At 41.6% G+C, this 25,424-nt stretch overlaps 1 protein-coding gene across 1 annotated transcript in view; it reads left to right on the top strand.

The window, feature by feature from the left end:
* Positions 1-10,210: 10,210 nt before the first annotated feature.
* FBXW7 (F-box and WD repeat domain containing 7) overlaps positions 10,211-25,424 on the top strand; it is a 181,866-nt gene continuing 166,652 nt past the window's right edge. Inside the window, exon 1 of the mRNA XM_027891812.1 lies at positions 10,211-10,317. The gene's annotated coding sequence lies outside the window, so the exon portion shown is untranslated. The remainder of the gene's footprint in view (positions 10,318-25,424) is intronic.

Genomic DNA, 25,424 nt, shown 5'->3' with positions numbered 1-25,424 from the left:
TCTATTTAATGTTTGCTTTAACAACCATTTAACAGAACTGAGCGAAGCCTTGGGAGGCTGTATGAAACACAACCTGCTCTGTGCTAGGTTTAACTGTGGGCTGGATTTGGCAAGTTCCTGCTTCCTTGGCCAGTTGTTCTCACGTAGGCTCAGCGCATCGCCATCACCATGTCATAGAGAAAAAAAGGAGCAGTTAGCTGACAGAGCTCCAAAATAAACCTCCTAAGAAGGGGTTATTCCTGATCTCATTTTTATTAAGGCTGTACATAAAACTGGTGTCACAGTCAGGGTGAAGACAGGGCTGTGCAGCAGGGAGGTGACAGTGGCTCCCAGGGCTGGCATGCACCAAAACTATGGCATGACACTCAGTGCCCTGTCCTCTGCAATCACACTGGGGAAAGCCCAGCCTGTTTCTGAAGCTGCTGCCAAGTCAGGGGGCAAAACTAGTAAAGATCTGACTTTTTATAAAGACATCCCAAACAGAATCCGAGATTTCAAAGCATTTTTCACTACTCTTCTATCATCTTCTATCCTGGAGTGAAAAGCCAAACCCCTGTTAATAGTTTTACTTTTTCAGGTTGGCTAGTGCATCTAATCAGACAGTGAAATGATGGGGTTTTATTGGTGGTAGCAGCATTAACAAGAATCCAGAAAGCCACACCTGTCTAGCAGCAGTTGCTAGGGAGCATCAGACTGTGTGTACAGCATCATCAACACATCAAATCCGAGGCTGAAGGAGCAGTTCCTGCTGCAGCCCAGACTCCCAGGGGAAGGCAGCGATGCTGTCTGCTGGGCTTTAGCATGCTGCTTTTCCTCTACAGCCTTGTATGTGAGAGTTTGCGGTTTTTCCTATCCCCCTCCATTTCAAATCCTACTGATGAAGTGTGCACAGAGGCACAGAAGCACTGCAAGCAGTGTCATGAACCGGTTGGTAGGAGCTTAGTAGGAGTTTTTCCTGAGCTCCAGCAAGCATTTTCAGTTCTGTGTCACTGAGGCATGCTCCTGTGGGAGGCCTGGTGAGCATAATGCCGAACTAGACTTGCAAAGTTTGAGAACTACCTAGATTAAGGCTCTCAGCACTATTAATATTCATGCAACTGACTGAATATTATAAATTTAGGCATTTTTTTCCACAAGTAAAAAGGGTCTTGAGGCTTCCTGCTAAATTAGGAGAAGTTGTATTGCATGGCAGTAGCCTTCTGAGCACCAGTGAAGATGACAATTGAGATGATGTTCTGGCTGAGGAACTTTTGGTTTTAAGTTGTTTTCTAGTATTGTTTCAGCTAAAGGGTAATTCTGCAAAATAGTGTGTAGGCTCATTGCTTTGCTTAATAGAAACAGTGAAGAACACGAACTAAGCAGAGCTGCAAAAGAGGTATTATGTTATCTTGCTTTCAACCTTATGACGTGGTTCAAGCCCATTATACTAGCTAAGCAACGATAAATATTTGACCTGTGAGTGCTAGAAGGGATTTCATCCTTGTTTCCTCCCCCCAATTACATAAATCTGAATGACAAGCTATTTAATCTGGGTAATAGTTAACAGTCTCTGATTGCAGCTGTTAATATTACCCAAAGGAATACCAGCTACTAGTCAAGAAAGCTGTGGTAACACCTTGCTAATGAGAACCATATTTGAGGATACTCAGACTAATAGTTTGCTTCCCATAAACACATTCATTAAAAAAAAAAAAATCTGCTTTTATAATAACAGGGTCATTAAGAGGGTCTAACTATATAAGAATACTGTAAAGTTTTGGAGACTTATTTGTACTGCCTTTGAACATCCTGGAATTGCCTTCAGCTTTCCCACTCAGGCATCTGAAAATACTTCTTAACTTTTAATAAGGAACTGCTTTCAGTCTATTTTCTTTAATTAAAACTTTTAAAGCATTTTACATTGCATAATATAGCCTTCATAGAAACAGTGCTGATGACCCTCAGAATAACTCCTGAAAGCACTAGGGAATCAAAAATGGTTTTTCCTTTTTTTTTTTTTTTTATTTCAGGACCATCTTTCCTGCTGATACTCGGAGAACTCTAGCTTTTCCCTTCTGGAAAGAGGCTTTATATTGTACTACTAACTAGTATATGTGAGACAGATGAAACATAATAGTCTGAAAGGATCACTAATCATAGCAATTGTCAGGGCGGTAACACCTCTCTTCAGGGTTTCCTTTTTCCAGGGAAAAAGGCAGTATTCAATACAAATTTATGGTACCCTTTCTTTCTTCTCCCTCAAACTGGGGTCATCCCTAGGAGCCTGTTTAGCTCTCTAAACTAATGTCTTCTGGAAAATTTTGTGTCACCTGCCTACAGCAAAGCTGTGCTATGAAGAACAAACCCACAGCTATCTGTTTGGTTCCTCAGGTAATGTCTGTTGCTTCTGCCTTTGAAAAGCAAGTTTGGGAATTCTGTCTGTGAATCTGAGCTCTTGGATGCAGATATTTTCAATGTTTAGCATTGAAACACCTGCTTAATGCCTCTGTTTCTTAATGAATTTGGTTGCTGTTGGACTTAATGTGATACAGGTCTACCCGATGAGAAAAGGCATTTTCTAGAAGCCAGAGAGTGTAGCACTGAGCTTTAACCCTACCATGCAGAAGCCACTCTTCATTATATAATTTAATAATTTTCGGTTGAATTGTTGCTAATTTATAGAAAAAATACCTCAGAGTATTGAGTAAGTATAAAATGTTAAACCTTGCTGTCTTTCTATTCTTCCTAGGGACCTAGCTGAAGCTAAATAAAAACGGAAGCATCACGACCAGCTAACCAAAATTATTATTTTCGATTACATCATGAAGAGATTTTTCTAGTACACAGCTAAGTACTTTAAAAGTTGCTCCTCTGCTTTCTCTTTCTGTATATATGTATGTATGTGATTAAAATATCATTACTGAAATATAAGTAGTTGAATTTAAGTCTGTTTATTCTGGAGCAGCACAACTACAGAAACTTGATTATATTTTATTCAGTCACAGGAGAGTTTAATTTGCTTAGATATGGAAGAAGTAAGAATTAACTACCACAGAAAAGAAAACAACACAGGAAACAACTGGGGAGCATGAAAAGCAATAAAAATAAAGTTCTATGCTTATATCAATTTGCCAGTATTTTTGATTGTAAAATGTAATAGCAGAAAAGACTCAAAGCCTAGAATTTAAAAATCAAAAGTACAAATGGCTTCAGAAACTTTAATTGATGAGAATTTTGTGTTGTCTGTTACAGTTAGTGAGTATTCTCTGAGTTAGCTGAATACATGAGTCCAATGCCCTTTTTTTCCCTAAGACTGTATTTTTAACATCAGTGTAAACTTTTTTGCAGAAGCTGATGTACTGAATAATTGTTTTATAAACTGCAGCTGTTGAGGGTGGAGCTGTCGATGACCAAAGGTAGATAGCTGAACAAAATATTAATTATTCTGAAGAGCAGGACAGTGCCAGATAGTATTTGAAATAAATATGAATTATAAGTATTCAAATTTATGTCAAGAAATGAATCTTAAATTTTGTAGACCTATCTCTGGAGACATGAACAAGAAATTGATGAAATTTTTGAAAATAACCAAAAAAGAGCTCTGCTAAGGAGTGGGGTTATTCAGCACTAAGATCAATCTGCAGCAGAAAACAGCCACGTTACCACCACGTTTCCATGGTCGCTTCCTATGAACTGTTGTTTAATGGAATTAAAAATAGTTTAAATATTACAACTGTGACTCAGTTATTTTCAGTACCGGGGGATACCTTATTAGGATTTGCTCCCACCAAACCTGCTTGGCTTACTGTGACAGTCAGGCTGCCATGGCTAAATATAGGTTATAGAAGAAACTTGCTAACACTTTCAACTTCAAGCACACACTTAGACAAACACTAAAAATAGGCTGATATTTTGTAAACTAGTACTTGCCAGAGGCATGGACTGTATGCTTTCCTGTGTGAATTTTTTTCCCCCTGTTGCTTTTAGGAGAAAAGTATCTTCTCTTTGATACAGCAGCAAAAGACTGACAAAGCTGGTGAGCAGCGAGCTTTCAGGCAAGCTGCCCGATATAGTTTTGCCAATACATTGATCTGCACTACCCTTGCTATGTCTGCTCTGACTTTTCCAGGGTACAGTTAATTCTAGGTCTAGTGCTGGCTTAGTTCTGCTGTAATCACGGCTTTGGCGGACCCAACAAACTTTGTGTTTTGGTGTGGATTTGGAGAACATTCATAAATTGGTTCCCTGGAGTGCATTATGATGTGCCTTAGTAGTAGGGATGGAGTGAAATACCTGCCTGTAAAGTTTCTAAGACTGGAAATCTAAGCCTGCAGTGTCGCACAGGTCAGGTCAAACCGGGGTTCAGTTTCAAACATTTCACCAAACCTAGTGTTTCTTCTTCAAGCCATGTCCTTCAACAGTACAATTTTGCATTCACTGTTCAATAACGCTTTAACAAAAAACTCCAGCAACACTCTTGCACTAAAAGCAAATTATTATACCAGTATGTGACACACTTAGGCCAGACCTGTTTTAACTCTATTTATATTTGCATTAAGCTATAGCCAGACATGCAAAGGTAATTAACTTTGTCATTAAAATAATTAATTTGGATACATAATCTTTTGCCAGCCTTCTCACTGATTGTACTGTTTCTCTTCTTTTATAAGTTACTCCTGCCAAAACCATTACAGTACCTCTAACAGAAATTAGCAAAATGGAGCAATGGAATAAGGGAAAAAAAGCAAACCCAAAGAGTCTTGCATTGTATAATCTCTGTAAGTATCCAAAATTAGGCCATTTTCCTGAGTCAGGGTAAGAACTCAGAAAACCCTCTCTGATATGGTATTACTGTTATGAAACTTATGTGTAGATGTCCATAGTAAAGGATGGCGATGCCACCAAGACCTACGGTTTGAGATTGAAATTCCCTGTTAATGAGATCATCTGTGCTATCAGCTTTCTGAGCTGATGCTGTCGCAGCATTGTCCTTTATCTTTACTTGCAGTCAGATCCTAGCCCTGCTGTAGTTATGTCTGGCTAAGCTTTCATCAATGTTGGTTGCTGTAAATTTACTCCCTTTGTCTCCCAAGCAGGGAGGAGGCTTGGGAAACAGGCTCCAGTTCTTTGGCTACCTCCATGGAAATTTGCCTTATCTATCTTGGAAATTTGGTCTCTTTTTCCCAGGCTTTTTATCTGCAACTGGGAAGTATTAGACCTTTACGGCTCTTGAAAATGACATCTTGGCTAGCTTTTTTTTTTTCTTTTTAATCTGTTTCTTTTATTGGAACAGAGTATTTACACTATAACTATGCTTGAGCTTAGTAAGTCTATGAGACCTGTTTCCTAAAAGAATGAACATGAAAGATTTTCATTCTTATTTTCTTGTTGTCACTTCTCTTGTATCTTCTCTATTTTGTTTAAATGCAATAGGGTCTACTTACAATCATGATTTCATTGTCCAAGCTGGGTGCAATGTGCTTACACACAGCATTACAGTAGTCAGTAATACCATGGGAGAAACGTGAATTATGCCTTACCAGTGACTCTAAAAACATTCTTGAAAAGAATAGCAAGAAAAGAGAAATGAACCAAATGTCTGGCTGCTGGGAGGGAGAAGGGTTCAGTTCCATCATTCAGGGTATTTAAAATTACCTTCCCAAGGTCAGCTAGGACAGCAGTTTCATTTGTTGGGAACTAAAGACAGAACTAACCATGTCTTTGCTCGGAAGATTGCCTATCAAAAAAAGGAGCTCTTTACTTCAAGTCTGTCATATCCTTACATGAAGCAGAGAGAGAGAATATTTCATAGCATTCAGGAAGAGGCTGCAGGTGGTCTGAATTGGTAGATTTAGTATTAAATAAGGTTTTGACAGTCCATGTGCAACCTAAGCATTGCAGCTCCTAGGGTGAAGTCTGAGACAGATGAACCAATCTGTATTTCACTAACAACAAAAAGCATGGCTCTACTTCCTTGTGGCTTGCTTATCTTGCCCATTTTGCTATCTTTTGTCTGCTGAGATCTTTCTCAGCCAGGAGAACATGCTGCGACTAAGACAGCCACTGATCTGGTGTCCCCTGCTCCATTGCCTGCCTTCTATTACACCTGCAGTGCAACAGCACAGCTTCCCCACAGCTCTGGCCTTTCTTTGGCAGGGGCAATATGAAACATGGATAAGTACTATGCTGCAGGCAAGGACTTCGTGTCTAGTGTAGCTCCCTCCTCTTGCTAAAGGGTCTCTTTCTCAGGCAGCAACCCTGCCTCAGAAACCCTCCCTAGTCCAGGACCCCCACGTATGTGCACCACTGGTGACCCCAATACATGGGCTTCTGCCTCTCTTATCTCAAACCCTGACACATGGAGCCTTGGGTATAGACAGGTTAGAGAAGCTGAAAAATCTACCCGAGGCAGCGCTCAGTTTCCATTCTCATTCCTTCAGGCAGCGGGATGCACAGCACTGCCAGCCATTAGGATATATCTACCTGTAAACACGTGGGGCAAATAGTCTTAAAATAGTAAGGATTAAAATTTAAATTGCATTAGTCAAAATGGACTAAACCTTGTACAGAAGGCCTCCTTCAGCATTAACGTTGTTTGGGTCCGTGTTCTCTCACACAAAGAAATCCCTTATTCTTTCCTTTGTCTTCAAACATCTCTTCAAGCTTATAATATTTAGCGTAGGTGTCTCATAAAACCAGAAATATGGGCAAGTTAAGCAGATTTTTAAAATGGCGGTTTCGTATTTGAATTTGCTCCTTCAGTTTGGTTATTTCACCTTATTATTTGGGCATTTTAAAGGTGACATACTACAGTACAGGGTCAGCTTTCCTCTGTTATAACAATTCTGTTGTAAGCTTGTTCCTAATGCACATGCCCTCTCTCTTCTGGCCAACTCACATTATCAAATCATCATCTAATTTTTCTATGCCTTTTAGCATGGAATCTTTTCAGTTACCAAGGTTGTGGTGTTTACGTACTTCAGTGCAGTTTTCCTTATATGTGCATTTAAAGTGTAATAAAGAAAAATGATAGAATGCAGTCTTGCTGTTAAGCTTAATACCAACTTCTGGTACAGATGGTAATCCATCAAGATTAAAAATGCCATGGGAAGAAAATACATCCAGACAGAGAGCAGGTATCCCGTCAGCCTCCAGGCAGAGTGCAAACCAGTGTTTCTCTAGCTCTATCACTATTTCATGCACAGTAATAACCTCTGGCAAGGATTTTAGCATTCTTATCGGATTGTATATTGAAAACAATACTGTTTAAATAAAACTGTTCTGTGTTTTATTTTTAAAATAAGTTTTATTGAAACTGTCTCTGTGGTGACATTCAAGTCTGGCATATGACAGTGTGATTAGTTCTGCCAATGCATTGATTTGCAGTACAATTCCTATTTTTATCCTTACTGTTTGAAGTACAGTCAGTCATGACCATATTCCCATTAAAGACTAGGCACTGAACCATTTTAATCTGTGACTCATAAAAAAATTGTAACATTTTCATTAAATCCACAGCCAGTCTCGGCACTATCATCAGCGCTGGCAGAGTAGTGATTTTCTGTTTCTTGAGTGATGCATCTGCCATTGTCAGTGATCTATGGTGATGAGACAGCCAACTTTTTCCTATGTACTCAGTATTAGTGTCCCAGATATGTTTGAACTATTTCTAAATCTATTATTCAACTGGCAGAGAGAGAGCGCCACAATTAACGGAAAGCCTAAAGAGTAAGCAATAGGTCCAAGAAATAAGAACTAGTAACCCCTTGACATGATTAGGGTCTGAGGGGAGAGACCTTTGTTCTCTTAGCTCAAAGGACTACCTATACTGCAGATAGAGAAGTTTTAGCTTTGCTATTTCCTTTGTAGAGAGCAAAAACTGCACACGTGTTTTTGCAAACTTAGGGTGGAAAAATACCTTGCCAAAATGAAAATATTATTCATGCAGACTTGACTCCTGCCTGCTCCAGGAATGAAAAGTTTAATTACCTGATTACATATTTACCCATATATTTATTACAAGCCTCCATTGTCATTCTGTGGGAAAGGTGAGTGATGTTCTGTGGGGAACAAGAGCTCGCTAGTGAAGGAAGCTGCTGTCTGCAGAAGCACCCCGTGGCAATTTGTGACAAAAAGCATAAGCTAGGCAGGAATGGAGGTGTGGAGCTTCAGCTGGTGATGAAGGGATCTGCCTACAGCTCTGAAGAGTGAGAGCTCCTCTGCTATGCTGTCCCAATGGAAACAAGGGAGAGGCTTGGAGATTCAGGCGAGCTCAAACATCTATTTTCAATATATAGGAAAAGAAAAATCAGGTAAATAAGGTAACAGGAAAGGACAAAGAAACACCAGGCATAGCATAATGGAGAATAAGAGGCAGAATTAAAACTGAATAGCATACAGGAGAAATCTAGTGGGCAGTCAGAAGGCTTTTAGTGCAGTCAGACAGCCTCTGGCCCAGAGATGGTGTGGGGTCTTGGCAGAGCAGCTGTCTGCCTGGGGGATACACTAACATGGCAAGGATAGCACTCAAAAGGAAGGAAACATCAGACTTAAGTTACATGAGTAATCCTAATTTTGCTCTCATGTACACATTTTGTGATGGCAATAGAGTCAAATAGTGTTTTGTTTTTTTTTTTTTTCCCCTTGGGCCTAAGCTTTTCTCAGGATGTGTGCAGCCATCCCACACACTTAATGTTCAGCAATTAAGTATTCCATTTTTGCCTGTTGTTTGTTGAACAGCACAGTATCTTCAGCATCACGTACCAGAGGAGCCCTGGTGGGACTCTCCTGTGACAGCCACAATTCCACAATGAACTGTAGGGCATGTCCTATGAGGAGAGGCTGGGGGTGTTTAGCCTGGAAAAGAAAAGGTTAAGGGGTGACCTTATCACTCTAAAACCACGTGAAAGGAGGTTGTAGCCAGCTGGGGAGTGGTCTCATCTCTCAGGCAACTAATGACAGGACAGGAGAACATAACATAGTCTTAAAATGCACCAGGGGAGGTTTAGGTTAGACATTAGGAGGAATTTCTTCACAGAAGGGGTGATTAGACATGGGATTGGGCTGCCCAGAGAGGCAGTGGAGTCACGGTTCCTGCATGTGTTTAAGGAACGACTGGACGTGGCACTCAGTGCAATGGTCTAGTTGACATGGTGGTGTTCGGTCATAGGTTGGACTTGATCTCAGAGGTCTTTTCCAACCTAACTGATTCTGCGATACTTTTAGAGGTTCCTATAATTACTACTTGGTTTACCCTTAGGAGAGCAGGAGTCCGGCAGCGTTGAAGGAGAGTCCGAGAGACGAAGTGCTGCCGGGGACACAGGTGCACCCCAGGCTCTGGAAGCACCGAGAGTGACCAGCACTTCCCGCCGCCAGTCCCTTCCCACACGAGCGGGCGCCGGGCGCGGAACGACGAGACCGGGGAGCGCTCCGGCCCCATCCTTTCCCGTGGCGGGCAGGGGCAGTGCCCCCGGGCCGCAGGAGCGCGGGGCCGCCCCCTTGTCCCGGAGTGAACCGCGCGGCCGCGATGGGCTCTGCGCGGCTCCGCCCCGCCCGCCCCGCCGCATCATCGGCCCGCGCCGGCACCGGGGCGAGGCGGGGCCGGTTGCCGGGTTACCGCTGTCATCCGCCCGCGCCGCCGCCGCGCTCGCTCCTTCTCCCGCCCGCCCTCCCCGCCCCCTCCCGGCGCCGCAGGAAGCGAGCGGATCCCGGGGCGCTGCTGCCGCTGCTCCCCCCAGCCCCCCCCTCCCGGCGCCCCCGGCCCGGCCCTGCCCCGCCGCCCAGCGCCCCGCGCCGCCGCTCCCCCCACATGCCGCAGAGCGGAGCGGCCGCGGCGCCGAGCCCCGCCGCCCGGCTGCCCCGCCGCGCCGCCCGGCTGGGGCCCTGACGGCCCCTCCGCCGCTGGAGCCGGGGCCCGGCGGCGCCCGCAGTGCATGAGAGGGAGAGCGGGGCGGGGGCCGCGGCCCGAGCCACTCGCCTCCCGGCCGGCGGCGGCGCGGGGACCGGCCCGGGGGGCGCCGAGGGGCGGCGAGGCGGTGGCTCCATGTGAGAGGACGCGGCGGCGCACCTGAGCCGCCGGGACAGCCGCAAGCCGCGGGGGTCGCCCAGGGCCACCCGTCCGCAGCCCGCCCGCCCGCCCGGGGCGGGGGGGGTGCGGGGGCCGGACCCGCCTGCCCCCTTGAAGTCGCCCGGCCCCCGGCGGCAGCCCCGGGGCGGGGGGCATCGGACCCCCTCCCGCCGGGGAAGGGGGGCTCCGCCTCGCCGCCGGCATCGCCTCGCCGGCGGGAAGGCGCGCGCGCCGCGATCGGAGGGAGAGCCCAGCGGAGCCCGTCCCGAAAAGTGAGTGCGAGCGGGAGGAGCCGCCTGGGGAAGGGGTCGGGTGCCCCGAGGGCTGCCGGCGGAGCGGGCGGGGGGCCGGGGCTGGGGGCGCGGCGCCGCCGCTTCCCATGCGGCTCACGTTGCCGGCCGCGCACGGTCTGGTGCCCCGCGGTCCCCGCGCCGCTCCTGCCCGGCCAGGAGACGAGGGGGAGGCGGGGGTGGGACTCCGCAGCGGCCCCCGGGGACTGCCGAGGTCTCTCCTCTGCAAGTTCTGCCGCCCGCTTTGTGCCCGCCGGGAGCGGCGGCCCCCGCGAACAAAGGCGGCGGGCGACGGGAGGGCTCGGACCCCTCCGTCCCGTCCCCGCCCGGAGAGTCGAGCGGAACTGCCGGGGCGGAAAGTTGTGCAAGGCTGGGAGCAGAGCGCACGGCCGCGGTGCTGTGAGCCCCGAGGGTTTCAAACATCCCCCCCTCCCCCGTTTTCCTTTTTTTTATCTCTAAAGGGTTGAGTGGCTCCTAACAGACCCCGCGGCTGCCTCCTGCCCGCTCATTTACATAACACTTGGGTGGAAAATGCAGCTCTTCTTGTCGCGGAAAAACGTTATTAAGGAGTTGCTTTTTCACGTAAAGCGTTTTTTTTTTTTTAGTGCGTTTTAAAAGCCAGAAGTAGTGCTGGCTCTTCCTGTTTATCGGAGAAGTTGCTGCTTCACGAAGCTCTTGCTCTAACTCCAGACCTTACTCTGGGACTAGAGAACGAAGGATCTCGTTTGGGAATGGGACTTGCTTTGCTTGGGTTTTGTTATGCTTTGCTTTTTAGCATTTCTGCCGCTTGCCCAATTTCCCTCTGAGCAAAAACTATATCAAAACTTAGCAAGTTTCAGTAGAGTATCTTAACTTGCTCTTGACTGAAGAAAACACTGCAGTAGTTAGTCGGGGAAGAAACATTTATGTCTGTCAGTGTTAAATTGTACTATTCAGGTGTTAAAATTTATACAGCAATTTGTTACTTATGAAGAGGATGTACTAACAAGTGAAGAGAGTAGGTTGAATGTCGTTTATTTGATGAGATATTGTTCAAATAGAGATCCAGAAATCGTAACTCTGTGTGAAAACTGTTGGCTGCACGAGTCTTCTCTACATCTTGCTGGAAGGAACCTAGAAAGATTTTGAAGGGCAAGGTTGTAGGATTCGTCTACTTCCTCATTAAAAGAAGAGCATACAGCTTGTAAACATCCTCCAGGTCGGTTGCTAGGGGCCTGCTCTCCTGGGTGTTCTTTACCAGATGCAGTTGAAAGCAGAAGAAAATAGAATGTATCAGAAACATATATTGCAGGAGCTCTAAAATAGATGTATGTGAACAGAAGGCCATACTACAGAATTCCAGCAATGGGTGCTTGCTCTGTGCTTCAGTTTGTGCTACAGATTTGAGAGTACTTCGTGTGCTTCCCAGCTGCATGCTTGTCTATTCTACTGAGAAAGAGACAGCCTCTGATAACTCAGAGGAAAACCTAGACATCATTAGGAAGTTAAAGGTAGGCAGAGCACCTGATGATGCACAGTTTCTTTTTGAGACCAAGTATGCTGATGGGTAAGAAGATTAATTTTTTAAATCCTAAATATCTCCCTATCTTAAGCTCCCTATCATTGCTGCTGTTTAAAAAGTGGGTTAAAAGAAGTTGAACTCTCCATTCAGTTCTCAGACTCTTAGCTTCTCTTGATCCCAGAACTAAGAGGTCAGGGAAGGAAGTTGCATTCTCTTCAGTTAAGGAGATGGTCAATTCTGTGCTGTATTAAATAACTACAGGAGCTAAAAGCGCTATGTCCTTTTTTCATGTGGTGATAACACTTGCTTTTCTGTTACTTCCTGGTCCCAAACTTAAATCTGCCCTTTCCCATTTTGTTGTTAATGGCAGTGTGGTTCTGACTCTTGATGGCAATTATGCATTCTTGTTCATGTTCCTGGTTCATAAATATCTCAGAAGATACATCACTTCATATTTTTAAAATTATTCTTGTCAAGGTTTAAGTTTTTTCCTCTTCACTGCAGCTTAGACCTAATCAATGTAGTTCCTTTGTTCAAGCTGAATAATTTACTAGAACAGCGGTGTTTGTTTGGAGATGTAAATGTTTATCAGAAAGTGTATGATTTTTCATTTGTGTTAACTGTTAGAAAAGTTTTCATAGTAAGTAGCTTTTGGGTTTAGGGATAGAAATCCTTTGTATCTTTAGACTCTTAGACTGACAAATTAACTTTACTTCCCTTCATTACATACGCATGTGGTACTTTGCAAAAGTTTTGTTAATTCAATGGAATTTGTTGTCTCTGAATCAGTAAAAAAAAAACGAATGGTGTGTGATTATTTATACCAGGCAGTGTTATTAAACTGAGAGGAATGCTACTTCTCTGTCTCTTTAAAGTAAACTAAGTTTGGTATCTTTTGGTCAGCACTCTTTAAATTCAGGTTTTATTTAATGAACATGTTTAATCTTTTGGATCTTTTTCTGAAGAGCATATGCTTGTTAACTGACTTTATGTACATTATGTTTGAAATAAAAGTGACATAAAGACCCTATCTGCAGAGCAGCTTCAGCCTTCTCATATGTGGACTGTGTATATCAGGCAATTCTGGGAGGAGACGATGAGGATTACATGTAATTGCTCTTGAAAATGCCCTTCCATGACAAAATATTGTACTTGAGTGAATCTGTGGAAACTGATGAATGGTTCCATACTGAAATGCTCTATGTACTATAGAATCATAGAATTAAGTGAGTTGGAAGAGACCTCTGAGATCATCAAGTCCAACCCTTGATGCAGCCCCACTGTGATTACCAGATCATGGCACTCAGTGTCCCATCCAGCCTCATCTTAAAAACCTCCAGGGATGGTGAATCCACCGCCTCTCTGGGCAGCCCATTCCAATGCCTGATCATTCTCTCTGTAAAGAACTTCTTTCTAATATCCAACCTAAACTTCCCCTGGCAGAGCTTAAGCCCATGCCCTCTTGTCTCTCTTGTATTCGCAGGATAGACAAAATCTGTTTATCAGGCTTTAGGGTAGTCTGAAATAGTCTCTTATGACAGCAAAGGTAACAACAAAGATTTTAAGTAATTGTCTGATGAAGAGTTAACTTCCACACTTACATGGTTTTAACTTACTGTCAACAAACTTCTCGGACTTGCTTTGTGGTGGTACAGCTGCTGGTTATTACACAGGCTCTTCTGGCTAAATCAAGCAGGTCCAGTTTAGCCCAGTATCCTGTGCCTCTCAGTGTTCAGCAGTGGATGTCTGTGAAAGACTGTAGGCAGCACTAGTTGCTTACAAGTCCCTGTCCCAGTACACCCTTCCGGTTGCTATCAGTGTATACTTTAGGGCTGTGTCATTTCTGTGCGTTTGGCAACCCTTAGTGGCTTCCTCTTGGGTGAACGTGTTTGGTGGCTTTGAGGGAAGAGTGGGCAATTCACTGCTTAGTGACTTGTTTTGAATGTATGAGTTGTCAGTTTTCTTGGGTGCCTTCTAATTCCTGTGTGAGGAGAGAGGAAGAATACTTGATCCCTGTCTACTCCTCACCTCTTGCAGTTCTGTGTCCAATAGAAAAAGAAAGGTGCTGGTTGTCCATCTTTCACTGTATATAGATTAATGGTGAAATAATAATAATTTTTATTTCCCTTCTTTAATCAACCAGAATCAATAAATAAACATAATGACTCTATTAAGCTCTTTCTTAAAGTACACATTTGCTTTCCTTTTTTGAAAACTTTGCATATGCAAGGCCTTTTTTGGTTGTAATGAATGTGAGAGTCATTGCAGCTCACTTGTGAAGGGACATTTCTTGGGCAGGAAGAGGGAATGGGAGCAATTAATCTGTTGTGATGTTGTGAGTCCTACCTAGTTCTTTCCCACAGTGGTTATGATCAGCTACTCCAGTGTTCGTCCTGTATCAACGCATACGTTGCTGTTGAGTGTTTTCTAGTAGATCCTTGATGGGGTTTTTTTGTCAGTACCATGGACATAGTTTAGGTCTGTAAGCACTTCCTTTTGCATCCCATATTCCCAAAATTTATTATTAAAGAAGCCTAAACCCTCCATGTGTGAGGTTTTGTTTTGTTTCCCTGCTCCTATATTTACTTTGAAATAGCAGATTTCAGAGCTTCATGAAAAGAACTTAAATTTGGAGACAAAATGCATGTGTGTAATATAATTTAGTTTGTGAGGTCAAGTAATTCAAAAGTAAGGAATGTCAGAGTAAAAAGAAACTACTGCATTCAGTCTTGTTCATGCTCACCATAACAGAAAATATGTGTTCATCTCTTCAAGACTGCTTATCTTTGCAAAATAGACAGATCTGTGTTACTCAGCTCTCCAATATTTTGTTTTCTCAGTATTCTCTGAAACAACTGCAGTTATTTTTTCAATAGTGAAACAATGCACTTCTTCTAAATTACCATGTCTTAACATACCACCAGGTGTCTCTTCCCATTTGCTGGGGCAATTGAAGATATTGCCGTCAACTAAAGAATACAACACCCACAGCTTGTTGGTAAGAGGAGGTGTGGATATATTGTCCAAAACTAGCTTGCTTAGTTCAGATAAGCTTTGCCTGCATCTTGAGCCGAGACAGTTGGCTTGGCTTTGTGCTGGAGAATGAGGAGTTTTGGTGTGTTCTGTTTTACTGGCAACAGTTCTGTTGTGATGGTTTCAGCAGGTGCATGCTCACAGGTAGCATGCTTTTTTTTCCCCATCGTAAATCCCTCCATCATGATCAGTGGTGGCTGCTGCACGATGAACTAGTAGAATTTGTCTTGTTTTCTGAGCAACCACAAATAGGGCCATAAAATGGAGAAGCATGGGATGTTTCAATTAAATGTGCTATTTTCAGTTTTGGTTGTAATTTAGAGTTGTACTGATATGATTTCCTTTTAAGAATCTTAGAAAAGGTTAAGAGTGCCGTTTGGAGTTTGTAACCCAAATACCTTGTTATGATACTGATTAACATTTTGATGTGCCTTAGATGTCATGTGTACAGGGGTCCTTGGGTTGTTGAAGGGAAAGAAAAGTGTTTCTTGAAGTTGGTTGATCTGTGTTTCTGAAGTCTGCTGAAGACTTTCTAAGCATAAGATCTCCCTCCTGACCAAGGCAGGAGAGCTACCCTAAGGTGGAGCTGAGAGGTGTGCATGTGCTGTGGTGAGACCTAGCCTTGTGGAGCTGGACCTGTGGAGAGTGGGACATTAGAGAAGGGTTGCAATAATTTTCACTATACTCTTCATAAACCTGAATCAATGAGTCTTGTCACTGCAATATCCCAGATTGTAGCAATGGATTCATTCTTTCCTGTTCTCCCTCTTTGCACATGTGTCTCTCTTTGAAAATTAAAAACCTGAAATGATTCTGGGATAATCATTGTGCTCTTACCTGTGTTCCCTTCCCTGGTTCCTCAACCTTTTGGTCCGGTGTCAGAACTTGTTCACCCTCTTCAGAGTTTCTTCCTTAGAAGTGTTGCTCTGGATGGGTAGGAAGGTGGGAGGAAACCTTTATGTTGTACAGGTAACCAGATGACTTGTTCCCTTCTGTGTTTCCTTACTAGGCTTATCAAAGAGCTTAAGGGTGGTGGTGGTGGAGAGCTGATTGCACATGAAGTTCTGGTCGATTCTTTTGATGGATCGAAGTACTCCTGAATTTGGTCATGCAGTCAGGGTTACTCAGCTGTGGCTTTGTGTTCTTGTAGGCTGTGGCAATTGCTTTGAATTTCAAAAGGACAGGAACTGCAAACCCTGGGTGTGTGTTGTTGACAGTATGTGCTTTAACTCTGCCCTCTTGGACTGGCATAATGTCCTTACTGCACGCATTGGCTCTGTGTTCTCATAGATGCTTGTGAATACTTTTGGAACACGTGTTTTTCAGGATAAAGTCTATCATGTTTTCCTAAAGTTGAAACTTTCTGTTTAGATCTGCTGTAGCATGCAGGATCTGCCTATGCTCTTAGGGAGTTAGTTTGCTGTATTTCAAAACTGCGTGTGAAAGGCTATTACTACCTTTATGTAAAATATGTGATATGCTTTGTAGGATAGAATGTGCGTCCGTATATATCTCCAGGAATGAAAATAGTGTTTTTGGAACTGAACAGGCTACTTCAGGACAATCTGGTTGTCTTACTAAATGACTGACAAGCCCAAAATGCCATAAGCCAATGGGGAAGAAAAGGTTTCAAGCTTTTCCCCAACTTCCCTTTTTAGGAGGGTAAGCTGCTCAGTGTGTTCCCTGGCAAGTGCAAGCCTTTTCAGCCTTGTAGCGTACTTCGTGCTTGAGAAGTTGCTCACTAGCTATTGCAGTAGCTGCAAAATCTAGCATTTCTTTACTGGACCTGACAACAGTACATGCTTTTTTTTTTTGGACTTCTCCATTGCCTAATAAGGCTGGTTTTATAAAAGTATCTTCTTTAGTGTTTAGGGCCACAACCGCTTCATAAGGATAACCAAAGTTTACAGCTGTGGAGCCTCTCTGAAGAATGTTACTCATCCTTTGTGGCAAGTGTGGCGCTGTGTAGCTTGGCATGGTGTTGAATCTCTGATGAAGACAGGATGTCTTCACCTTTGCTTCACCAAGTGCTGTGTATTTGCTAAGCTGTGTCTCTTGTGGCCCTGAGCTCGGCCAGGTGGTTGGTAAACCTGCAGTTTGCCAGGAGTGCTTACTTCTCTGGCTATTTGTATTTCATAGTTTTATTTTAATTCATGCAGTGGTGCTCAAAGGGAGAGATCTTCTAGCATAGTAGAAAAGGGCCCTAAAACTGTGATCGTGGAGATACCCTCGTATAAGTTATTTGTAACATTTGTTTCTGAATTCCGCTGTGGCAGTTTCGTCTGCTATTGCCAGAGCTGATGAGTATGTCTTCAATTCTGTGGCATTTCTGTGAGTGGGTGGATCACTGCAATGACAGGTAACATTTTTTTCTTTACTGCAGAGTGTGATAGTGACAGTTCCTACAGATCCTGAGGGCATCTTCAACATCCTTTAAATCACTCTATGGCAAAGGTGCTATGTTTTTGTGGTTTTGTTGTTTGTTTGTTTGTTTGTTTTTTGGCCAGGAAACTTTTGACACTTTTTCCACATGACTAGATAGCAGACCCTATTTGATATTTCAGCAAGAATGAATTTTAAATAATGTTTGTTTGGGGCACTGTGTTTGGGAATTACTTTTCTCCTAATTTACTTCTTGTTGCAAGGGTTAAGGGGGAGTGAGACTTATTCAACCTGCTATGCTTCCCCCACTTAGTCCATGTTTAAACTTCTTTGTGTAGCCAAGATGGGGCAGATGTGCACTCTTATGACAAGCCTCTGATAGAAGGGGGCAGTTTTACTCCTCTGCTTTCATGGTGTGTTAATTGCACTATCTGTGGTAGCAGGTGGGTTTGGACTGTGCTGTCTGTGGTCCAGGTAAGAGCTAGACTTAGTCCCTGCCTGACTCTCAGCTTGCTGGACTTTGTGTTGCTCTGCATTTGCTCCGTGCTACGAGCTGTGCAATCCACGGTCCTGAATGGCCACTTCATGTTCGTGAAACATGTCAAGAGTGGCATGCAGGCTTTGGTAGCCCCTTGAAAAACATGCTAGTAATTCTAACTATGTTTTGACATTATGTGTCTTCAGGGGAGTAATAAGTGTGAAATAAGTTCTACTAAGAATATCTTAGGTAGGCTCTAATACACAAGTGGCTGAACTTCACATTTTTCAAATTTGTAATACAGAAGTATTTCTGTTAACAACCATGGTTATCTCCATAATGGCAGTTTCTTGTGTTGTCCAGATGTTTAACTTAACTTTGAAACTTTTATATATCTGGAGTGCACTAAAACTAGAGTGGTTCTTAGACACATCTTACTGTAGCTAAACAACTTTGACATTCACTCTTACATTTGATTTGTTTCCGGACATAACTGTTTTTTTCATCTCATCTTCAAGGTCAGGTTGAATGGGGCTTTGAACAGCCTGGTATAGAAGGTGTCCCTGCCCATGGCATAGGGGTTGGAATTATATGACCTTTAAGGTCCCATCTAACCGAAACCATTCTATGATTTCAGTTTTTGTGCTGTATTCCCAGCTTTGTAGCTTATTGCCATGGCAAATCTTGCAAATTGTTTTGTTGTTATTTGTGCTTTGAATGCTGTTATGCTTGACTATTTTGAAATCAAGTAATTCCTGATATGCCACAGAAGAGAAGTGGGCTGATACTGAAATAACTGAGGGTCACACTTCAGCTCAGCCATTACTGACACTTGGCTGTGCCTGGTGGGAGCACTAGATAACAGTGTGACTCAGGAGCTCAGGCAGGGTTTTTGTTTGAGGGGTAGAGGTGGGTGGTGCCCTCTGTCATGGGGTGGATGTGTGACTGTCTGGTTAGGGGAGCTGCGTGCTGTGGTTGCTGCCTGCCTATGTAGGAGGTATGTACAGTCATCCCGCTCAGCTTGTGGTTGTTTACACGGGCTGTGGGAACCTTTCAAAAGGGTGCTGGGAATAACTGGAAAAACAAAAGCTTGTTTAGTGGCACAAAAGAAATGTTAACTTTTTGGTCCTTCTCATTCCTATTGTTTGTTTACACTGCAGTGTGGTAGGAACAGAATCGGTTGCATAGGTTAGGCATGACCTAGCAAAGATTAAAAAAGGAGAAACTTATCATTGAAACAGTTTACCCTTCCTTCATAAAATAGTTTCAAACCTTGTCAAGGTTGAGGGTGCATGAGATGTTATATTCTGTTGTCCTTTATGGGGTTGTCATTTCATATTGTATTTGACCTGCTTAGTTGATGAAAGGAATGATTCCAAACATCTTCTCCTACCCTGACGTCTCCCTGCACTAGCTATTGGTTTAATCTGGCTTTTTGGCAATTAATTTTGTGCTGTTGTTTTTTTACCATTTTAGTTCCCTGAATTTAGGGAGAAGGGAACTAACAATCAAATTGAGTTGGCTCAGTGTGACACGGGATGTGTGTTAGAGCTGGCACAGGGGATGCACAGCTGGCAGTAAATCCTTTGGGCATTGGCTGGCCATTAGATCAGCTTAACTGTGCCCTGAAACCTCATGGTTGTGGTTCAATGATCTGCTGAAGCCAGCGTGGGGTATGTGCTATAACCAAAAGGGCTGATCTTGGTCCCCCTGCCACTTGTCTTTTGTGATTGTGCTCTCCACTTCTCAAATCCAGCTGGTTGTGAACCAACATGAGTATTACTGCTGCCTGACTTGGTAGCCTTTTCAGTAAGGGGAGAGTGGTATTGCCCCTCTTAACAGCAAGATAAATTTAAGTAAGCTAAAAATGTCTATAATCCTTATAGCAAACGGCAGAAGTATTGTCGTATGTATTATACTCTAAACCATATGCATGACATAAAACACCTTCAGCTACTACTGCTAGTTCAGCCTTAAATTTGAGCATGCACTTGATCTTCAAAGGTTTTTCCCTGGAGTTCTCTTCATATCACAGTCATAAGTGTGCCAATCTGGACAAACTAATCCTTTTATTCAGTAGAGCTACATTTAACACAGTGATCAAAGCTGCAGAGTGCAGAAATATTAGTATTCAAATCTGTAAAACACAAGGGAAACAAATTGTTCTGTGAGCAGCAGAGCTAACAAAACCTAGTTTCCTGTGGATTTGTAGCTTCTTTCAGCTTCTGTATCCCACCACTGCGGTAACAGAGTCCTTGTTACTGTCCTGTTATCTCTTGTGACCCCTGTTATCACAATGTATTTGAATCCTGCAGCCTGACTATTACACTACTCCCCATATAACCTACCACGCTTGTTATAGTTTTCTAGCTGGGCTAAAGGCAGCATATGCTGTGATGGTTGCAGAGCTATGTGTATGTTTGCTGGCTGCTGCTGAAGCATGGAAAAAAATCATATTCAAGAATACTATAGATTGTAGAGCTGAGTTTAAATTAACCCTTGTTCTATTCTCTCTGCTTATTAGTTGCCATCTCCAGAAAAGAAGTAGGATTTTACTCTAGGGTACATGTATCTTTCTGGTTTTATTTTCAGAATCACTTTTTTGGAAAAATGCTTTGTGACACTGAAAAGTTCCACATATAAAGCTTCAAGTAATTCACAGTTATTGAAGTTCAGACTTAATTTTTGTTATAGCCTATGATGTTGTTTAATAAAACATATAATCCTTTTAAAAAGTATGTGAGGTTTGTAGTTTGTGTGTTTTTTCTTTTTTTTTTTTTTTAAACAAAGTTTGAGGATCTGAGCAATTGTTGCATGGAAATGTATTGTTGTGTATACTTATGAATTTCATAGTAATGTCTTACGTTATTTGTGATGTTTTAACACCATAATTTAGTTGAATATATTCTTATTGTTATAAAGCTCCAGTTGAATTTAAAGTTCTTAGTGTTTATTTTTTTCTTTTACCTTTTCCTTTGTATTACTCTGCATATCTGTTGCAGTTAACATACCTGATCCTTCTGATGCTTTTTGGCATCTCTTTTAAGATGTCTGTTATCAAATTCCACCTTTTTTGGAACTGTTTTAGTTTAATTAGTATTTTAAAGCATTTTTTTTACTATGTGCCTGCTTAGGAGTGCTATATATTTACAAAGTGCCTATTTAAAATGCTGTTCAGTTTTTAATGTACCAATTGTAATATTCTCCAAAACATTCAGTATACATCCTAACAGTTTTTTTCCCTCAATATTATTCTTCTATGGACTATCCAGAATGAGCAAGTCTCTTTCTGAATTTGTTGTTAAAATCCATGAAGTTGGTGAGTAAAATATTCCCCGTGACATGTAATACATTGTTGATTGTTCTTTTTGTCTGTCATGTATTTCTCATTTTACCTGGTTAGACTACATGAAATTCTTAAGGTTCCTTCTCTTCTTTTAACCTTAATAGTTTTCAGGTGAGTGAGTTTTGCCACTTTCTGCTTTTTGGACCATTGGGGAATATGTGATGTAGTTCTAGTGCAGAACTGTGGCCTTCTGCTGTTAACTCTTCTGCGCATTAATAGACCACTTAATGCTTTTTCTTTTGATGTTTTGTTGCTGGCATGTAAACCCAAATAATGTTTTCTCTGAGCACCAATATTAATTTTACTTAATGGCCTTTTGAGACTTTGGGAGAGGCTTTTTGAAAGTCATTTTTTCAGCAATTTCTCCTTAGTTCACTGTTGTTGTTATACAATTCTACTAGCCTAAAAAAGCATAGTTTCCTTTGCAGAAACCGTGCTGTTTATGTTCTCTGATATCCACCTGCATATGTTTTACAATAGTATTCTTTAAACATTTGTTTCAGCTAGCTTGCTGATGCATGAAAGGCTTATTTGTTTGTAACATGCTAGATCATATTCACTGGCTCTTTCAGATATAGGTAAGTACTGTGTTTTCTCACATTCTAATACTAGGAGTTTTTAGTAGGAGGTTAATATTTTTTATTATTTTTAAATAATTTTTTCTCTTGCTGCTATGGAATCACTCAAGTCTGATTTCTGCTAATAAAATGAGAAAATGAAAAAGCACCATATTTTTTCCAACTGAGTTGTTAACGATTTAGGTTTGTTATGTCTCTTCCACTCCTCCAAATTGTGTAATGGAGTGATGGCAGCGAAGGAACTTTTGTGCTCAGGTAGTCTTTCTTACACTTGTAATGTAATGTAAGATCTTGGGGATCTTGAATTCAAATGGTAGAAACACTGTGAGATGTGCTTTGGAAAGGGAACAAACAAGCATATAGATGTCTCCTTAATTAGTGAACAGGCTGATGTCTGTGACATGTTCTTCCACAGGTGATTTTTTTTTTTTTTTTTAAATCTGTTTTCAGAAAGGAAAACAACCTACAAACAAAATCCAGGGTCAGTAATTTAAGTTTTCTGAGGAGAAAAATGACAGCTGGAACTCTGGTAGTAGACCATTCTGTTGCCCAGTAAGAGCTTGTGCAGACATAGTGTCTAGGAGGCAAAGCCATGAAACTGCTGTACACATTTTAGTGGAGAATAACCAATAATGTTATTCCAGTAGAGATATAATCTTGTAACTAATAATTTGAATGAAAGGTCAAATTCATTAAAACATCATAGTGTAATGTAGTATATCAAGCTGACAGTTTTGGGAGAGGTATCCAAACACTCAAATACTTTTTATATATTTTAGTTGCTGTGTTTTGTTTCAAATTGTGCTATTAAATAGTTTTAAGTCAGAACAATTTACTCACTGGATCACATTAGCATGTGTTCTTTCTAGCTTAGTATCCCATGTCTCATAGCTTAAAAGAGAAAATTGTGTCCAGGAACTCAGAAATTCGCTAATTCTTCACATGACCCATCTGAAAAACGTCAGTGAACACATTTGCATGGAGAACTTTGAAAACAAGATAAGTGTTAGATGCTTTTTGTTTCATGCTTGCTCTCTACCTACTTTCATCTTATGGAATCTCTGAGCCAGAGATTGTTTCTGTTTATTCGGAAGCTCTTGAATTATTTCTCTTCTGAGAACTTGTACAATTTCTTCTCGAACCCTTGTAAAATTTTCATCTCCATTGCGTCCTTTTGCAACAAATTCCAGAGGTCTGCTAGACATTGCCTGAAGAGTCACTCATGTTTTGAAGGTGACTCCAGCTAGCTTCACTAGCTGCTGCCTGGTGTTTGTGTTGCAAGGGGCAGTGAACAGTCAGCTACTATGCTTTGCTTTTCATGTCACTTGCCTCTGGCATATAGTCCCTTGAAATGAGGCTCTTTGTTCCACAAGAGACCATTTTTCAAGTCCCAGTTCTTCTATATTTAAGTAGTTTTTGCTGAAACAGCATGCATCTGTAAAACAACAGATACTTCTTCACTATGCCTTTTTTCTTGTAGAAATACAGAGATGCCATTTGGGCATCAGTGCTTACTTGTGTTTCAGGATGAAGTCAACCCTTGGAATGGCAAATGCAACTCAAGTTCAGGCTGCAGGGGGGGATGTTTGCTGAAGAACTGCTTGACCCTGTGGAAATGATGGGTACTAAAGTAAGGATGATCTCATTTGTGTCCCCAGGAAATGGCAATTCCTGTATAGTTGTTCCCGTGGTCATCTTTTAATGTGGTTAGAACATCAGCTTAGCAACTCTGAAGTTTCAGTCTGTTGATGATATGGATCATGAAGAAATAATAAAGAAACACGAGGATCTATCTGAAATGATAAATAGCAAGTTTCCTATGTTAGCATTACAACTGTTGCAACCAGGCAGAGCAAACAAAAGTTCAGCTCTTGTAATTGAAGATGTCTTTTCATCTGCTGTGTTAATAGTGCATGGTCAACTTCCATTTTTTAATTATCGTCCTATGTGAGTACTTTTGAGAAGAAACATAAATTTAGTTCTTATTTGTTTTATGTATGCCTCTAAAGCCTTTATTTACCTGGGTGATTTGCAGAAGATCTATAATAATAGATTCTGTATAGGGATATGAATCTGTAAGAGTAGATTATAGCATCTATTTCTTATACACTTATAAAAATGCATAAGAAATAGATTCTGCAAGCTACATCTTGAGGTCTTAGTAAGGTGTTAAAGGCACATAACGGAGTGTTTGTTTAAAATACTAGTTATTTAAATAATTTAAGTTATTATTTAAATAATAATCATAGGCTTTAAAAATTTTTTAAAGATTTTAGTGTCAAATTGATTGCTATCATGGAGGAAAATTCCAAAGATACTTGTAATGTGTTTTAACTCAGTGTTTAATTTTCTGTTGCCACTAGTGGCAACATTATATTAGTTATTGTGGAGTACAGCTGAAGATAAATGAAATCCAGTTCTGATCCTGCTGTTGCTGGAGTAACACACTTAGATTTGGTCATAAGAATACCTGTAAAAAACAAAATGTCTGCATAATGTTTGCTGCATTGGTAGCCACGTGTGTAAATTCGTCAAACTTTTTAGTGATGTGCTTTTATTGCCTCAGAAAAGAACTTATTGTCAGTTTTCCATTGATAATACAATCTAAGAAGTACCACGAACTTTTCATTAGTCTAAGCCTTTATTTATTTACTTTGAAGAGCAAGAAGTTAATCTCTAAAGAGCAGGATTTTTCAAGTACGCTTAAGTCATTTAGGAACATAAATACCATTGACTTTGTACTCTGAGAGTAGTAGAATTGAACTGAAGCAGAGGATTAATTTTGGAAGGTAAACAAACTGAAAAGTGCAGTTGATCACCAGTATCAGGCAGTGTATTGTGTTATGGAGGCCTTATTCTTGTATGACTCTTCTTAAGCCTAAATGAATATTTGACTGTCAGATTGTTGAAAGACCTGGTCAGGTATCAGCAGGGAAAATTAGCAAAGTGTGACATCAGAACTTAATTAGGAAAGCATTATGTTTACCCTTATTTCAGTTTGCTGTTTGGAAGTAATGTATATTCTCTCTGAAGGAGGATGTAGGAAAAGCATTGTGTAACTCTTTTTAGGATTAGTGTCTTTGCATTAGTTATTGTACTGCTGTTTTCTTTGCCTGCATGTGTCAGTCGTGCAATAGTAGGCAAAAGACTCCAAAGTCCAAGAAAAACTTTAGGTGAAAACCTTAGAAGATGGTAAAAACTTTACAATTCAGTAAGATTACCTGCCTGGCTTTGCTGTGAAGTTTAATGGTAGTTTGTTTGCCTCTTGACTACTCGTTGATTAACTATTTGTTTGGCAGTAGCTGGGAAGTCTGCAAAACTTGTTGTAAGACTCATTTCAGCTATCAGTTGTTTTTTTTTTTGTGCCTTATCAGGCTGCTTGACAACAGTTTAGTTGAATAGTTTCACATGGTATTGAAAGTGTTATTGTTAGAATAAGCACTTAATTCCAGAAGGAGGATATAATCTCATGGCTTGATAGTGAGAGTCACAGTGTAGAGGGAGTTATGCTATCACTATCCTAAATAGCAAACTTGTTTATTTTAGAAATACAGATTATTTTTCAGAACAGCAAAGGACAGAACGTTAGCTGATTGTAAATGTCTGACTGGGGACAAATATTTTACCATTCGTTCTATTACAAGAACTTTAACTGAGAATTCAAATGCTACCTCCAGTGTAACAAATGGGAATCTTGTCCCGAAGAAGTTGCAGTAGCCTTGCTTATTTATTTTTGCTTGGGTCATTGTGCATATAAAAAAGAAAAAGAAG

This window comes from Empidonax traillii, unplaced genomic scaffold, assembly GCF_003031625.1.
Source record: "Empidonax traillii isolate 1590-97213 ecotype Southwest subspecies unplaced genomic scaffold, ASM303162v1 scaffold331:size1191723, whole genome shotgun sequence".
In the NCBI taxonomy this organism is placed as follows: Eukaryota; Metazoa; Chordata; class Aves; order Passeriformes; family Tyrannidae; genus Empidonax; species Empidonax traillii.
This window is presented reverse-complemented; position numbering and strand designations above follow the sequence as displayed.